The sequence below is a fragment of the Triturus cristatus genome, chromosome 8 (assembly GCF_964204655.1).
Source record: "Triturus cristatus chromosome 8, aTriCri1.1, whole genome shotgun sequence".
NCBI lineage: Eukaryota > Metazoa > Chordata > Amphibia > Caudata > Salamandridae > Triturus > Triturus cristatus.
This window is the reverse complement of record NC_140591.1, coordinates 79,978,819-79,997,307: the sequence shown is the minus strand read 5'-3', so window position 1 is coordinate 79,997,307 and position 18,489 is coordinate 79,978,819.

Below are 18,489 nucleotides of genomic sequence, written 5' to 3'. Positions count from 1 at the left end.
AAAAGAGAAGCACCCCAGACCTTCCTGGTCTGCACCAGAAGCAAGTCCTCCATTCTTCGTGGGTTCCGCTTGCCAAGGCTTGGTGAGTCCTAGTTCGACTTCGACGCCGCCGACAGCACGAGCCTTCGTGGGACAGTTCGCCTCCTGGTCCTGGTCGTCCTCGACGTCTCCTGGTACCCGTGGCTGCTGCGACAAGCTTCACCTCTTTACCTGCAATCTCCCGACATCGCCTGGTTCCACGTGGTCACTGGCTAGTGACCCAGACTCTGTCCCTTCTGCTTGCAGGTATCCTTCCTTCTTGATCCCGGCCTTGGGATCCACCGGACACTCATCACTGACTGCCTGTCAGCATCTTTTCTTCAGGCATCCATAGGAGTCGACGACGAAACCCGACGCAAGTTCACACCTATGCACCCGCAGCCCGTGGGCTAGGTAACTTGGGTACTCCGGTGCTCATCAGGGTATTGACTATCCTAGTGTCTAGTTCTCAAGTCTCGACTTCCTAGCTACTCCAGAAGTGTCCTAAATCTTATTAATTCTAAACTGTACTATTTCTATCGATTATACGCATTACGCGTGAGTGTTTCCACTCTGCACCTGAATCCCGTGGGCCTCCCACTTCCTAACTGTTGGTAGGGTAGTGTAGCCCCAGCGATGGCCTAGGCCTATCCTATTTCCGTGACAGTGGTCCTTATACCACTTACTTAGTATATGGTTTGCGTGGCCCCTAGGGCCTAACTGTATTACTTACCTGTATGACTTAATGTATGCTTAAATAAGACTGTGTTGTACTTACCTCGAATCTCATAAAGAGTGCTGAGGGTTTGACTAGAATAAATACACTTTATTTTATATATATATCTGTTGTGGTGTCCTTTCATTTGGAATTCAAGGGATTACATATGGTATAACAGCTGGCTTCACATGCCATTCAGAGTTTAGCCTAAGACTGCTCTTGTCCATGCTACCACTAGGATAGCTGGTCTATAAGGTTGACTTTACAACCAATAACCATAAGGGTTGTTTGGACTGATACAAGGTGTACACTAGAATTAGTGACATCATATATCAGGCCAACTTCTCACATTGGTGAGCAGCGGTTGGATCTGAGCTTGCTGTTGTAATACCATTGTAATCTTGAGATACTAAAGTGAAAGATCACATAAGATATTGTTTAGGTACATATAACATAAGATTATAAATAGTTAAGTCGTACTAGACTTTATTGTTGTAGGTTGAAGGGCCTAGCACACCCTGACTACAACTACTAGAGAGGTTTAGTAGATACAACTAGTGTAGGTAGGTGCACACACCCCACCCTCACTAGAATCATGTCCCTGAATGGAGATCACACTGATACGCCCTCAGGAGAGGAGAATCCTAGACAGATTCCCTCTAGATATGATGCATTCACTTTCCAGGAGATGAGACAACTGTGTACCTCCAGGAGATTAAAACAGGGTTCCAACCCTACCCTTAGACAGCTAGTGGAGCTTCTGGAGGCCTATGATGCTGAAAGAGCTGCCAAGTATGGTGCCATAGCTGTAGATAAGGGCCTCCCCTCCACAGAAGAGACCCCTGACTTAACTGATACAGAGGAGTTAGAAGAGACCTCAGAGGAAGAGGGAGGTAGCAAGACCCCAGTCAGAAGACTTAGTCAGGCTAACTTAAGCTTGCATGGGAGCCTGCATGGGAGCTTCCCTTACAGGCCCCCAAGTAATCTTAAAAAGAGGAGGGGTAGATCTCCCTCAGGGGACTCTCTCCACTCCTATCACTCAAGAAGCTCCAATGCTTCATCCCACAGGGGGATGACTTCCCCCCAAAGGAGAGAGCATGAGGCCAGAATGAAGGAAGCCAAACTGAGGATTGAAAGGGAAGAACTTGCCCTTGCCAAAGAGAAGCTTGCTCTGGCCAGAGAGCAAAAATTGTGTGGGTCAGAACCCACTGGTGGCCGCAACATTCCTAGAGATAGGGATAGGTCTTATGACCATAGAAACCTAAGCAAGATAGTCCCCCCATATCAGAATGGGGATGACATCCACAAGTGGATGACTGCTTTGGAGAGGGCCTGTAAAGTACAACAGGTACCCCAGAGTCAGTGGGCAGCTATCTTGTGGCTCTCCTTTTCTGACAAAGGTAGAGACAAGCTCCTCACAGTTAGTGATGAGGATGCTAACAATTACAAAGTCCTGAAGAGTGCTCTGATAGATGGGTTTGGCTTAACCACTGAGCAATATAGGTTGTTGTTCAGAGACACCCAGAAGACACAGGACTGGTCTGATTTTGTGGATTGTGCCACTAAGGCTTTGGAGTGTTGGTTAACTGGCAGCAAGGTGCAGGACTATACAGGATTGTACAACTTGATTGTGAGGGAGCAGATCCTTAGTAATTGTCAGAACCAGCTTCTCCATCAACACCTGGTAGACTCAGATTTGACCTCTCCCCAAGAATTGGGAAAGAGGGTAGATAAATGGGTCAGGACCAGGATTAGGCCTAAAAATCAGGGTGGTGACCAAAAGAAAGATACCACCAAGCCAAAAGAGAAATCTTCCTCAGGGCCCCAAAGCTCCACACAGGGTGGTGGGTCCCAAGCTCCCTCCTCTACCACAGTTAAAAAACCTTACTGCCATGAATGTAAACTTCCTGGGCATTGGAAAACTGACAGCAGTTGCCCAAAGGTTAAAAACAAAACTGTTCCTCCAATTACCCCTGTCCCACCACCTATTACTGTCAGCAGTAATCCCCCAGGTGGTGGGAGTGCCCCCAAAAATTTGGTTGGGTTTTCTTGGGGAACACAGGGGGACCCTGGCTTAGCCAATTCCCCTACAGCAGCTACTCTTGTCTGTGATGGTGGCATGGGGTTTGCCAACTTCACTGCCTGTCCCAACACTTTGGGTAGGTACAGACAGGAGCCCTACATCAATGGTAGAAAAGCTGAGGCCTACAGAGACACTGGAGCTAGCATCACTATGGTGGCCCATGGGCTAGTTCCCTCTGGGCAGCTTTTGCCTGGTTTCTCATACCAAGTAACTAACATTGATGGCAAACAGAACAGTCATTCCATGGCAGAGGTATGTCTCAGCTGGGGAGGTGTCACTGGCCCTAAAAGGGTGGCAGTGTCCCCAACCTTGCCTGTAGACTGCTTACTGGGGAATGACTTAGAACTCTCAGCTTGGGCTGGAGTTGAACAAGACACCCATTCCAAAATGGTAGGCCGTTCACAAAAGGGTAGTGGGTTTGTGCCAGCCACAACCCCTGTCCAAGTAGATTCCCTCCCTGAAAAGGTTGGAAGGGCAGTGGTAGCCACAGCCCAGGCAAAGACAGACTTCCCTGTAGAGATTGGCAGAGCTGTGACAGTCACAGCTCAAACCCAAACTGAGTGCCTCCCTGAAAAGGTTGGCAGGACTGTAATGGTCTCAGTCCATACTCAGACTGACATCGGTGTAGTGAAGCCTGAAACTATGGATCACTCCACACAAACAGAGAATAGTGGGGAGGAAGAAAAGTCTCCCTCTCCCCAGACCTTAGGGAAAGGTCAGCCTCCTCAGAGATCTGACCTCACCCCTTGTGAAGGAACTGCCCCAGAGGTAGCCAGGCCTGGCCTGGCAGAGCCTCTGATGCCAGTGGACCCTTCCAAGGTGGAACCCAGTCTGGTGCAGGTAGCCTGCCTCTCTCTACCCTGCCTCAGTCAGCCCAGGGCTACAGAGGTCAGGGAGGCCAGTGGACCCCAAGAGGGCCCCTGTCCACAAGAACCCCCCATCAAAAGAATGAGGATTGCCTGGCTAGTAGCCCTAGCCAGGTGATGGGTAAAAACATTCCGGAGGGATCTCCTTTACAGGTAGTTAGGGACCTCCCCCAGAGGGATTCTGTTGGGCACAGGCAAACATGGGACCTTAGGACTCCAAACCTGACCTGTCCCTCCAGTAAGCCCACAAAAGGGACCCAGCCTCCAGCTTTAGGTTGCCAGAGGCTGACCCTGAGAGCACAGTGCAACTCACTTAAAGAAAGAAAGGCATCCATGGTGGAGGATGATTGGAGGAAGCTGAGGCCTCACTTTGAGGACACTCACTTCAGTACTCCATCTCAACACCAGCCTTTTACTTTGCAAAGATACACCAAAGGTAGAGATTCCCTATGGTGGAGACCCTATGATACCTTTAGGGTGAGGGATTGCTTAGTGGACCATGAGACAGGGGGTAACCATGCCAGTGCTGGTTCTTCCTTATATGGCCACTTAGGCAATAGAGGCTTACCTTGTCAAGGACAGCCTTATCTCCTTTTGTTTGGGGGGGGGTTGTGTAGGAAGGTGGATATCTGACTATGGTTACCCCCAACTTTTTGCCTAGTGTCTAGCTGGATTTTCGACTTAGTTGGCCTGAGATCCTGCCATTCAGGGTCTCGGGCTGTCTGCTCTCTCTTTAAAATGGACTCCATGTACCCTAGGTACATACCCAATTGGTAAGGATCACCTTCTCTTCCAGGGGATCCTCATCAAAGTCATAAGCACTGAATATTCCCGCCCATGTGCGGGGACCCCGGAAATAATAAAATTATATATGTAAAAACCATACACATATACAGCAAAGGCAGCCCCCATAAAAGGCTAGACAATGTATATATAAACATCCAATAAAACATATAGGTATAATAATACACCTAAATCTCTTTTTTTTTTTTTTTATTGAGGTAAAAACACTCATGAGAAAGAAAAGAGAACACTGTGAGAAACACAGATCACAAAAACATTGTTAGCCTGCAGGCTGCATTGCAATACAATACCATAGAGACTGAAAAGCCTGTACAGGTAAAAACTGGCACCGTGCCTTTAAGGCAGCCCTGACTGTAGTATCCCATCATGCCTCAGGGGTGACAGTTGGGTCAGTTGTTCTATTTCTAAAATCAGATCCACCACCGGATTCTGTTATCACCGCTGCTGACAGAAAAACTCATGCAGTGGCTGGGTCTTCCACAGTGCCTCCAGATAAGGACAGCAAATCACAAGACTCGTGGGGGGAGAAGAGTTTGTGGCTCGGCATCTTCAAGTCTTAAAGTGGCCAGTGCCTCAGCGCTTCTGGGGCGCTACGATAGATCACTGTGGGACTCTCTTCAGAGGTTTATAGATAAAGTTCCATCAGAAGATAGACGGGACTTTGAAGAGATTTTACAAGAGGGCAGTCTGGTCTCCAACCAAGTGATAAGCACAGCAGCGGATGGAGTAACCTTAGTAGCACACTCGTATGCACATGGGATTACGACCAGAAGATCTTCATGGCTGAGGCTGACTGCTCTGAAGCCTGAAGCTCAGGCGAGAATACTGAACCTGCCTTTCTCGGGTAGTTCGCTTTTTGGGTCTCATGCGGATGATGAAATGGCTCGCATGAAGGCAGAGCTCGACACCATGAAAGCCGTGGGGCTTGAAAAGAGAAAAGAGTTTTGTCGCCGCAGGGGGAACGATAGGCGTAACTACCAGCAGAGGGTTCAAACCCCTCGCTGGCAGAAAAATCAGGACCAGCAAGGTCAAAAGAAACAGCAATACCAGTCCCGCAGACCATCCAGGGGACGTGGTAACAACCGACAATCTAACGCGGGAAATAAGGCTCCAGGGAAACAATGAGGGACCGCTTCCTCCGACGCTGTCCACCGCTACGGTGGGAGGAAGTATTGCACATCATCTTCCGGAGTGGCAATCCATCACGAAGGACCAGTGGGTTCTAAAGATACTGAGTCATGGATACTCGCTTCGTTTCCGGAGTCACCCTCCCTCGATTCATCCTGTGCATTCCTCTCAGCATCTCAAGAGGCTAAGAGAAGAGGTGGCAACTCTTCTACTCAAGTCCGCAATAGAAAGAGTGCCCAGAATGCAAAGAGGGAAAGGAGTTTACTCCAGATATTTTCTGATTCAAAAAAGGAGCGCAAAGGAAGAGTTCAGACCCATCCTGGACTTGCGAATACTGAACAAACACATCAAAAGAGAAAAATTTTGTATGCTGGCGCTCCACCAAATATATCCTCTCCTCCGGATAGGCGATTGGATGTGTTCGCTGGACCTTCAGGACGCATATTTTCATATTCCCATCCTACAAAGTCATCGAAAGTTTCTCAGGTTTGTGGTGGGAACCTCTCACTATCAGTTCAAGGTTCTACCATTTGGCCTGAAGTCAGCTCCTCGAGTGTTTACAAAATGCATGGCAGTAGTAGCGGAGGCGCGCAGGAGTCTTCGTCTATCCCTCCGAAACTTTTTTTGGTGCCCCTGGGGTCCCCGCCGTAGCAGTACCACGAGCCTGCGATACTGCCTGTAGGAAACTTTGACAGGCAAACGGACTGCTTGCTACGAAGCCTTCTTCCTGGGAGGGGGTCTGCGAACCGGCAACAATCCAATGCTGGTAAATAATCACTTTGAACTCATGACACCTTCCATCTGCTTCGTGCAGAAATGACGAGTGCAGATCAATGATGGTGCAATAATTATTTATTCCAGTTGTTTGTCTTGACGCGTTTCGGCCGTTCAAGCAGCCTTGATCACATGACTGCGCTTGGCATCAACCCCAGTTTTTAAAGTGATAGTGCATATCCACAACTATGAACATAGAAAAAATATTTGTATAATACTTGTAGTGGGTCATTGCATGAAAAATTCCAAATATAAATATTATCAACATATATATGTATGTTTCGGAAGTGTTATACACTTGTGGCCCCCGAACATACACATATATATGTATATTTCTATATGCTCCGGGATCCCGCACGTGAGCGGGGATTATTCAGTGCTTATGACTCTGACGAGTATACCCCTGGCAGAGAACTAGGATTACAGGTAAGTAACTTGTCCTTCCCTGTCAAAGATCCTGAAGAAGTCCATTGTCAAGCTACTACTCTACAAAGTAAGTACTATAAAGTCTACTAATATTAGTATTAGGGCTAAAAAGCTGAACGGTAACTACAAGATCAAAATTACTCTCCCAACTCCACCAGCAGACTCCACATTCGCCCTGCGAATGCAGCTCAAAAATAGAGTTTTAAGTCTGGTAGACTAAAGCCCCCTTGTTTATATGACAACCTAATGCAGCTGAGAGCCTTTCTGGTGCATCTATAACCCCATATAAAACTGCCTGTACCGCTTACCAGACGCTTAAAAAAAGGAATTCGGAACTTAGAGAGGAAACTTAGGTAAGATATTCATTTTAATTATATTGCACCTGCCGATACTACTAAGAGGGAGCCGATGCCAGCTGTGGAGTTTGGCAGTGACTGATTCAAGGAGCGGTTCTTAATTCAAGGCGATAAGCTAATCTACCCGACAACAGATACAGATGCCAAGATATATAGCCGTATTGGTAACCCTCAGAGGTGTTGGCAGAATAAAGGGCTGGAAGTTAAGAATTGTTTGAGTTTATAACCAGAGAAGGAACCAAAATGTTTGGCTTTGTCTGTAATGAGAGCTACAGCTTCAGCAGGGTTCACAGAGTAAATAGCAATATCATCCGCGTATGTGGTGAGTTTTAATTCCATACTATTCAGGCTTACTGGGAGGATACCGGTATTCTGCAAAAGGTGCCTTATAAAAGGCTCGATGTAAAGTGCAAAAATTAAAGGGGAAAGTGGACAACCCTGGCGAGTGCCTCTTTGGACAAGGAATTGTGTGGATGACAAGCCATTCAATTTGACAACCGCAACTGTATTATTATATAGTGTCTGAACTAGAAAGGGGCGCGCTAGGTGGCGCTGCACAAGATGGCTCCTGCCACCCGGCGCATAAATTTGCAATTTATCCTGCCCACAGGCGCTGCTGAGAGCTGCCCACGCCTGTGCTTACGGCCTGGCACTGCGGAGGCCGCTGGAGGAAGTATCGGACGGCTGGAGGGTTCCCGCGGCAGAGAAACTGCTGCTGATGCCGCACCGCTGTTCCCAGGAGATCGCGAGCCGCGCGGGGCCCGGCGGGCGGTCATACGCGAGCCCACGGCTGAGCGCGTGGCGGCCAGGCCTCGGGGCCGGGAGGCGGCGAAAGACAACGGACTTGGTCTGGCTCGACCCGGCGATTACCTCAGGCTGTGCTCCGGCTGGGACGGCCTGGGGGAGAGCGATCGGCGTGGGAGGAAGGAGGCACCCAGCACTGCATACTCCCCTTACATCTGGAGGTCTGATTTCGCCCTGGAGGGGCTGCGCGGGTCGTGGCGACCCACATCAGCGCAAGAGACTGCAAATGCTGAACGTGACACGCCTGCCGGTAAAGTGCGCACCTGTGGCTCCCGCTAGTCGGGGAAGAGCGTGGCTCAATCGGATGGTGCCCCAGGGGGCGTACCCCTGATCAAGCCAGAGATAGACATTGTTGGTTGCCCCGCGGCGAGAGGTGTCCAAGAGTGTGGACTGTCGGAGGAGCCAGACTGAGGCTCTGACACGCTGGTTGTGCGGAGGTGGGTTGCTGCACACAACTGCGTACAACTTCGCCGTACCCCGGGGGATTGAGCCCACGGTGACTTGCACAGTCTCCCAGCTAGTGCTCGAGATGGGGAAATCGGACGCCAGACAATCTCGCCTCACGTTTGAGGCGAAAAAGATAAATCCCGCCCCACAAGAAGAGCGTGCTGCATCGGAAGAACTGAGTCCTACCGATGGCCCAGCTGAGAGAACAGGGGAGCTGACATCGATCCTCCAGGAGGTTAGGCAGGGCTTTGCGACCATGGCTGACAAAATGGATGGCATGTCCACGCGCATGGATGCCATTGTGCATAAATTGGACAACCATGAAGATCGCCTACGGGAGGCGGAGCGTCGCATTTCGGATGCCGAGGATACCTCCACCCAAATTATAGCAGCCAAGAACGAGGATTTGGAAGCGAGGAGTCGGCGAAATAATATCCGCGTTCTTGGCGTACCGGAGACCACCAACACGGGTAGAATGGAGGAGTACGTGGAGAAATTGCTGACCTCGGCTATCAGTGTGGAACACCTATCCCCTCAATTCATAGTGGAGCGTGCCCATCGATCTCTGGGGCCTCGTCCGCCGCCGGGTGGTACGCCTCGCCCCATAATCGCTATGCTTCTCAACTACAGGGACCGTGATGCTGTGCTCCGCGTGGCTAGAAGCAAACAGCAACTCAACTATGAGGTAGTTACTGGTTCCATATATCCAGATTTCACAGCCGCGTTGCAAGAGGACAGGCGTAAATTCATGGCAGTAAAAAATAAGCTAAGACAGGCGCAGATAGAGTAAGCTTTGCTATATCCGGCACGCCTCAGGATCACCCACCAGGGCAAAGAACGCTTTTTTACTAATCCACAGCAGGAGGAAGAATTTCTCAAGCACCTCAAACGCGCTTGTGGTGGCTCTGGCTCGCCGGCTGCCTTGCGGCGCTCCACCTCGCCAGACTGATGTATACCACCACCGGCTATGCCCTGAGCCGGGGGCAGGGAGGAGACGCGATGGACAAGAGTAGAGGACCGCTCGTAAAATTTGCAGTGTTAGACATGGGCGGCCTGGCACTGCACCTTGACTTGAATTGACTTGAATAGGGCGTACCTGTGGGCCTGATATTCAGGATTGCGCTGGGCACCCACCCCCAGTCCCCTACAGGATTCGTCTACTATATCACCCATGGACTCTGGGAGCGGGGGGTCTCCAGATTGCCACCTAGGGTTTCCCCCCTTTGGTACTAGTTTGCATGTTAAGAAATGCATTTACGAAGTTGTGGTTCGGAGGGAGGGGGGGGGAAATGTGATTCTGGCAAGTTGGGGCTGCTTCAGTGGGAGGGCATCACAGGGGTTCATCACAAGTTGGGGAGTACACGACATAGCGACGCGACTTGAGGGACGGGTACATATCAGATGTCGAGAGCACGATCACAACACGGGCAGATATTCAAGAGAGGCCTCTTCCAGCCCTCTGGCCAACTGCTAGGGAGGGAGCAATACATTTTTTTCTTAGCCCGCCACACATCGGGGACACGAATGCTAGGATCTCCACGTCCCAACTAGGGGTCATATCATGGAATGTCCGAGGCCTGGGAGACCCTAGGAAGAAGCGGCAGGTGCTGGCATATTTGGATCATCATCAGATCAATATCGCTATGTTAAAGGAAACGCATATCAATCCTACACTCTCCAATGCGTTTGCTGCTAAATGGGCAGAGCATAGGCTGTTCTCCTCATACTCCTCCTATGCACGTGGCGTGGCGATTTTAATAAAGAAACAGACGCCACTTGCTTTGGTAGGCTCTATAGTGGACTCACAGGGGCGCTTTGTTATTGCTTGGGGCAGATTGGGAGCAGACTCGGTTACATTGGTCTGCTGTTATGGCCCTAACTCAGACACACCTGACTTCTTCACCACACTCTGGGGTAAGATAGTAGACATAGGATCAACTCATATCATATGGGGCGGAGACTTCAATGCTGTGATTAACCCTGCACTGGACAGATCTAACCCTAATCCCCACCACTATAATCGCACCCAATGGGTGCTACAGGATATATTGAAGGAGGGCGGTCTGGTGGACGCCTGGCGCCACTTTCATCCTCAGACCAAGGAAGGCACACATTTCACGACACATGCGGCTACCTGGGCGAGAATAGACTACATTCTCCTTACAAGGGGGTTGGCGCCGACGCTAAGTGCAGCGACACAGCCTGCTAGAACGCTCTCCGATCACTGTCCAGTGAGGATAACACTTCACCCACCAGGATATGACAAACCCAGGCCTAAGTGGCGATTGCAGCCCACAGCGCTGCTAGATTCAGTGTTTCAGCACGAGTTGGGGGAAGAGATAAAAGACTTTTTTCAAAGGAACAGGGGCTCGGTGGATAGCGTGGAAACGTTCTGGGAAGCCTTTAAGGTAACAATAAGGGGGTTCTGTATTTCCAAAAGCTTCGGAGTGCTCCGGGATATACAAGGGACGTTAAAGACCCTGGAGACAAACCTTAAGGCATTGGAGCACCGCATGGAATTGGGCGAAACGGGAGGGGCGCAGGCTGACTTTCGGGCACTTCTGTCAGATTATGAGGAAACTGCACAGCGCGAGGTAAAAATTCCTGGGGCGATACTGGGAGGCCCGCAGGTATGGTGAGGGCGAGAGACCGGGGAGGGCCCTGGCAGAGGTGATCGGGCGACCCCGCTTCTCTAATTACATTTTGGAGATTCCGGACCCAGCGGCGCAGAGACACAGGGACACTGCACACATACTAGATACGTTTACCACACATTATACCAACCTCTACACCACACAACGCAGTGGCTCGCTGGAACTGGAAGATTTCCTGGGAGATGTTGCGTTGGGCTGGTTCTCCGATACACATCGCGGGTTTCTTTGCTTACTGTTCGAACTCGACGAAATACGAGAGGCAATTATGAAAGCGCAATCGGGTAAAGCGCCGGGCCTAGATGGCATCCCTATTGAATTCTATAAAACATACATAGACATAATGGCTCCAGTACTCAAGGAAGTGTACGAAGAGTCGCAGGAGGTTGGGGAGCTTCCTCGATCAATGCGTGAAGCACTTATAATTTCACTTTTGAAGCCGGGCAAACCTTGCGACTCGTATAGGCCGTTATCTCTTATCAACTGCGATATGAAAATCCTGGCAAAAGTCATTGCCAACAGGGTGTCGCTGCTACTGGAAAGGCTCATACTCCCCGACCAGTCGGGATTTGTCCCGGGACGCGATACTTCTCACAACCTGCGTATCTTCTTCTCCCTTTTACAAAATGTTGCTCCGGAGCTGCCACTGGCTGCGGTGTTCCTAGATGCTACGAAAGCATTCGACTCCGTGGAATGGGACTATCTGTTTGGGATACTGGGACTGATGGGGTTCCCCCCTCTCTTTATATCTTGGATTCGGTCGGCTGTTGTATTACAAACCCACTGCAAAGGTGTTAATTAATGGGCACCTATCTGACGCCTTCCCCATAACCCGGGGTACGCGTCAGGGGTGCCCGCTTTCCCCCCTGCTGTTTGCCATAGCATTGGAGCCACTAGCCTCCAGGTTGAGGCAGCGCCATGGTGAGAAAGCGTTCCGATGTATCCAGCGACACATACAGGTATCCCTGTACGCAGATGACATTACATTGTATGTGAGGGACCCTCAGCAGAATATTAATCCATTGCTCCGTGAATTTATCACCTTTGGTAGACTATCCGGGGTACATTTTAATTGGGGGAAATCGCAGGTATACCCGCTGACGGCGGCAACGACCAGGTTTGATCTAGACTACCCGCTGGCTTGGTGTGACTCTGATCTTCGGTACCTCGGGATACAGCTCTCTAGGGATCGCGACGAGCTGATTAACCTTAACTATGGCACCGCGATGCAACGCCTCTCTGATACTGTCACCCGATGGATCTCCCTGCCTCTTTCGCTTGCTGGACGGGCGTCCTTGATAAAGATGGTGGTGGTTCCGCAATTTCTGTATTTGTTCTTAAATATACCTTATCACCCTGGGCGATACTTTTTTAAGACCCTCCGATCGGAACTTATTAGGCTGCTCTGGGGTAGTAAACAGCCCAGGCTCAAATGGTCCATACTAACCCAACCTTATGCTCGCGGAGGATTCGAAATTCCAGATTTCTAAATATATTATCTTAGTGCGCAAGCACACTATGCGTATTACTGGATTCGTCCTCCTCCGTACATGCCACAGGTGGCCGCAGAACATTGGTTGGCAGACCCTATCCCATTGGATGGAATGATACTGGCCCCAAGGCGCACCCGAGACATCCCTCCCACCACTGTTACGTGCACAGTAGATGCATGGCATGATGTAGTCGGACTCTGTGGCTCCCCATTCCTGTACTCCCCGAAGCTTCCGCTCTCCTATCATCCCTGTATGCCGCTGTTGCAGGAACGGGTCTTTCATCAAATGTGCGTACGGGTGCGGATTGTCACTTGGGGAGATCTTTCGGAGCGGTAGGTTTTGCTCGCTTGCACAAATATTTGGCGAGGCCTCTCCTTCGGCCTTAGATACATTTCTATATATCCGGCTGCAGCAGGGCCTTCGTTCTATCCTTCCAGGGTTTCCGCAGGAGCCCAAGATCTTTGCACCATTGCACCAGATGCTGGGATCGACTAATGGCAGACACCTAGTATCCAGACTTTATCATAATATACGCACACATTATTCGGGACCTCACTGCACGGCAAGGACCCAATGGAGTGAGGAGCTGGGAGGGAAGTGACTGAAGAGCAATGGGAATATTGCTGCCTTCAAACTGCAAGGGTATCTGCTAGTAGCAGATTGCGGGTCATTCACTACAAGTTCTTACAGCGCCTCTACTACACGCCTGCTAAAAAGTTTCGATTTGCACTGGCGGATAATGATAGGTGTGAGAGGTGTCACCGTTCAGGAGCAGGTTTTTTACACTTAGCATGGGAATGCCTGAGAATACAAGATTTCTGGACACAGGTTTTTCAGGCTCTCGGGAAGATGGTGGGTGCATCAGTGGAGAGGGACCCCGCATTGGCACTACTAGGTTACACTGCACACCTCCCTCAGGCGCATCGCAGATTCACTGGTATAGTTTTGCTCTTGGCCAGGCGCAGGGTGGCTTGTAGGTGGGGTAGGGGAAGGGCTCCTAAATACAAAGAGTGGATTGATGACCTGACCTATTGCCAGGGACAGTTGGCCACATACGCCGAGACCCTTCCGTCAATGTCCAGACCAAAGGATATTTGGGGACCCCTTCAGAACTATCTTTTATCGACTGCCGCAGAGGCGGCGGACTCCCCCGCTTTGGAGCAGGAGGCGGGAGTCTAGAGGGGAGGCTTGCTTCATCTGGGGCTCTCTTTGATACACAAACTGTTCAATACGGACGGTGCTTGGAATCCGTTTCCATGCGGTGCAGACTCTTATCGGGTGGGGTGGGGTCCCTGCCGCAGCCGGAGGTAGCTTTTGGCACCGGTACATACCGAGAGGAGACCGGAGCTGTCTCTCAGAGATGCAAGGATAGAGTGTGAAGTCTACATGATATATGCTTTCTCTGTGCTGTACAGTAATATCAAGTTATCCCAATGAATGGGGCCAATGGGACAGGGTGGGATATGTATTATGTATAGAACTGGATAAGTGCGTAGCTCTCTGACGGAAATACGTGGCCAGATGGTGTTGGGATCTGTGTTTACTTGCTAGATGAATTCGTCACTTGATTTACTCATTCTGTGTCGTGGAATGGCTGTAATGTGCAAAACGTTAAATAAAAGTTTTAAACTATGGAGAAAAAAAACAGTGTCTGAACTAGAGATTTAAACTAAGTCCTCAGTCCAAATTCTGACATTGTCCCCCAAATTGCCTCCCAGGCTACACTGTCAAAAAATCTCTCGGCATCCAGCATGATCATATCGATCAGTGTTGCTAATTTGCCAGATACGTCGAAGGCTGCTATGGCAGTGTTAATATGTGACGCCGTGTCTCTACTGGGAACAAACCCATGTTGCTGTGTGGAAACAAGCCGGTGTATATTAGAAGCCAAACGCATAACCAAGATTTCTCAAAATATTTTGGGACCCGAATTGATCAGAGAGATGGGACGATAGGAGCCTCTATCTTCCACAGAATATCCCATTTTATTAGCGATGTAAGTGGTTAAATCTATAAACTCTGGAACCAAAATATCCCCAGAAACTTAATAAAACTCCAATGGAATGGTAGCCTCTCCTGTGGCTTTACCTGAGGGCAGGGCCTTAATTGCACCCTCCACCTCAGCTAATGATAAATCTGCTTGTAATATCGCTGCTTCATCGACATCGAGTCGTGGAAGATGACTCTCTTGCAGATAGTATGTAAGCCTGCTCTTATTTGAGACTGATTCGCCATAAAGTTTAGCGTAAAAAACTCCAAATTGTTCAACAATCTCGTGAGATTAAGTGTAGAGGAGCCCGCCCTCTCCCTTTATCAATTTATTATACGATTGTGCCTTCCTCCTAGCTCTTTTTTAAAATATCTAGAGGTAAGGGATTATTTCTAACACAGGATAAGATTACTTACTGCACCATAAACATCTGAAATATTGGCTGGTATATATGAGAACTCTAGTAGAGGCGTCATCAGTGCTTAATTTGAGCCGGTGCTCAGCACCGGCACTTAAATGGTTTCCGATGCTCGGCACCGGCACCTAATTGTCAACCCGATATTTAGAACAGCCTACCACAAGGTGGCGCTGCTCATCTAATTTAGAGATGAGCAGAACAACTGTTGTTTAGGAATACAATATACATTTAAAATTGCTCATACCTACCTCCCCAGCCATTCCTGTAGATTTGGGGACCTGGAATAATCTAAGCTGTCGCATTTACACGTGCGAGTGATGGTTAGTAGTTGTTTTTGCAGCAATTACCAGGGTGATGGGTGGTGCACGCTGCAGTGGCCTCCTGGGTAGGGCCCCGGCACTTAATATTTTACAAATTAGGCACTGGGTGTCATAGGTGTATTATATCAGAAACGTATTACATCTGCTCTTGATGATAACCTGTGCATATCTATTAAACTAAGTTGGCATGTGAATACTGAGATTTCCTAATACAAAAGCACTGAAAGTCCATTAAAAACTGTTGATTATACCCACCAAATTCTTGCATATTAAATTTGCGTGGGATTGAAAACAAAGACCCACATATTCCTCTACTTTCACTAGGATTAACAAGCCATTCCTTTATTTTTTTATTTTTTCAAAACTCTTTTTTTATTGAGTCATCAGATAAAGTAATAACTTACATTAGAAAGGAGTAAAAATATAAATCAATCAGTATAATAATTTCTATATAGCATTTATAATACAAGGAAATAGTCAATTCTGGTCTGTAAACGACAGCCTCTAACATTATAAACAACTGTGGGGTCGATTCCGATCCTGTATTTTTTTTTTCCGTACGACTCGTATCCGTAATTATTTCCGTACGAATCTTATAAGTCCCATCCGACCCGTGAAAATACGATTTGTGCGGGAAAAATACATACGGATCGGCCAAATCCGTAAAAAATGGGATCGGGAAAAGTTGTACGAGACGGACCCGGACACTTTTCCGTACGAATCTTAAAAATACAGTCCGACTGTACAAGTACGATCCGGACCGGCTTCCCGATTTACGATTCGTACGGAAAACGTCCCGTACACCGGGAATGACTTTACCCGCTACGAAGCGAACTTTGTACGACTCGTATCCCGGGAAAAGTTGTTCCCGGGATGCGAGTCGTACAGGGGTACGAGTCGTACAGGCCCCCCCCCATGCATATGTACGCACCTTACAACAACATCGCGTATGTACGCACCGTACATATGCAATGTTGGGGTACACACCGTACATACACAACGCATGGGGGTGTATGCCTGTACGACTTGTATCCCTGTACGACTCGCAGCCCTGGGAACGTGTCTGAGTACGACTCGTACCGCGGAGAACGTCGCGTATGACCGAGTCGGACACACAAAAAAACAGAAGCAAATACAACGAAATGAGTCGTACTAATCCACGGACACTGTAAAACAGCACAAGGAGGGTCTATTCGACTCGCACAACACCACAAAACACGTCTACAGTGCACAAAACATGGAAATGACTGACCTGGCCACATCCAAACAGGCAAACAGAGGGGCAAATTAACAAATTCAAACTGAGGCCCACCCACAAATGGACCAATAAAAAGGGCCCACACACACACAAACCACGAGCCTTTGCAACAGACTCACTGCAGCTAGAGAGCACACACCAACAACTGCACCCATCCACCTTAACATAAACACCTTCACACAACCTCCTTCACACATACCCCCTCTTCACATTCCGACCCACACCTTCACATTCAGACCCACACACCCACAACCAACCACACCCTCACCCCACACCATGCCCACAGACAAGAATCCAAAGTTCACAAGGGAGGAGCTGGAGATCCTTGTCAATGAAGTCATCAGAGTTGAGCCACAGCTGTTTGGAACATTGGTCAGACAGACCAGCATAGGCGAAAAATCACGCCTGTGGCAGAGGATCGTCGATGGGGTGAATGCTGTTGCACCCATCAGAAGGACCAGGACTGAATGCCAAGCCAGGTGGTACGATCTGCGGAGGTCAGTCAAGCGAAAAATGAATGACGACTACGCCCAGAGCAACATCACTGGAGGTGGTGGGCCCCGCAGACCAGTACATTTCCATCCCTGGGAGGAGAAGGTGATGACCCTGCTTCCGCCGGTGGGAGTACATGGACTTCAAGGACTTCCTGAGCCTGGTGAGTACACAAACAACTTATGTAACATGGGGGTAATGGCATCCACACCCCAACTACACAAAATGCACGCAACTACCCCCAAGCCCTCACCGGCCAGAACCACAGTCAAAAACAACGCTAATGCCACTAACATGTGTATGCCCCATTGAGAAAGCAAGGCCATGCTATGTCCCATGCTACACGAAGCACTAACCCAAGAATGGATGTCCGGTATGCTAGGAGGGTGGGTGTCACAAAACGCATTGTTGAACTCCAAATCAGACACAATTGCCCTCATCCCATATGGCCTAGGTACATACCCATGCACCATGCGCAATGCACAGGGATTGGGAAAGTACTGACACGATAACTGACACTTGGCCCTGGTGTAGGCAGCACAAGGCCCTCCTGTGATCAGTGCAAACACAAACACCAAGACAACAAGGTCAGATATCTAGGACAGGAACTCACACTCACTGTCATGGCAGCATGCTCCATGGGGGGACAGCTACATCACCTGGGAGCCCCAGTGCCAAATCACACTACACCCACCAGCAGGCCCTGTCACACACACCCCTTACACAAGCAGACACCCCCGGGACAGGCAATAGATTTACCCACTGTCACAATGGAAATGTAACACAACAAGACCAATACATAGCCGAAGAAGCATCCAAGCCAAAAATCTACATGTCAAAGACTCAGGAGAACATATCAATCTGTCCCCCGCAACATACCCATCCACAAGTGAACATTGAGGAGAATGCTAGGCACATACAACTACCTGGAGGAATAGTGCCAACTTTAATGTGTATGAAACATGGATGTTGCATGAAACAGCATTAACATTGTCTGTCTCTCACACACAGGGCAACGTGATGAATCTCCCCCCAACAATGGGGGTGAAGAATCACAGTCCCAGGCTCGGGAGGAACCTGATCCCACTGGCAGCGACGCCTCTCAACACTCCGCGGATGACCCAGACCGACCTGGACCCTCTGGTGTCCAAGCCCCTGCAGCACCTGGTTCAGGAACATCTGATACTGGCAGTCTCACGACTCTTATTGTGTATTACAGACTCACGACAGGAGTTGAATAGTTGAGCCTTGAATGCGTATACACAGCCACAAGGACTCGAGGGTAAAGGTATGCCCATGGTGGGCAATATCCCGGTAAATATGGTGTGATTCGGAATGCAACACATAGGGTATTAGTCCCTTTGTAAACCGGTTGCCAACCAAGTTTGTCCTGTGTTGTTTTGTCTATTCTTTGTCTCCAACAGAATTGTTTTTAATTGACAA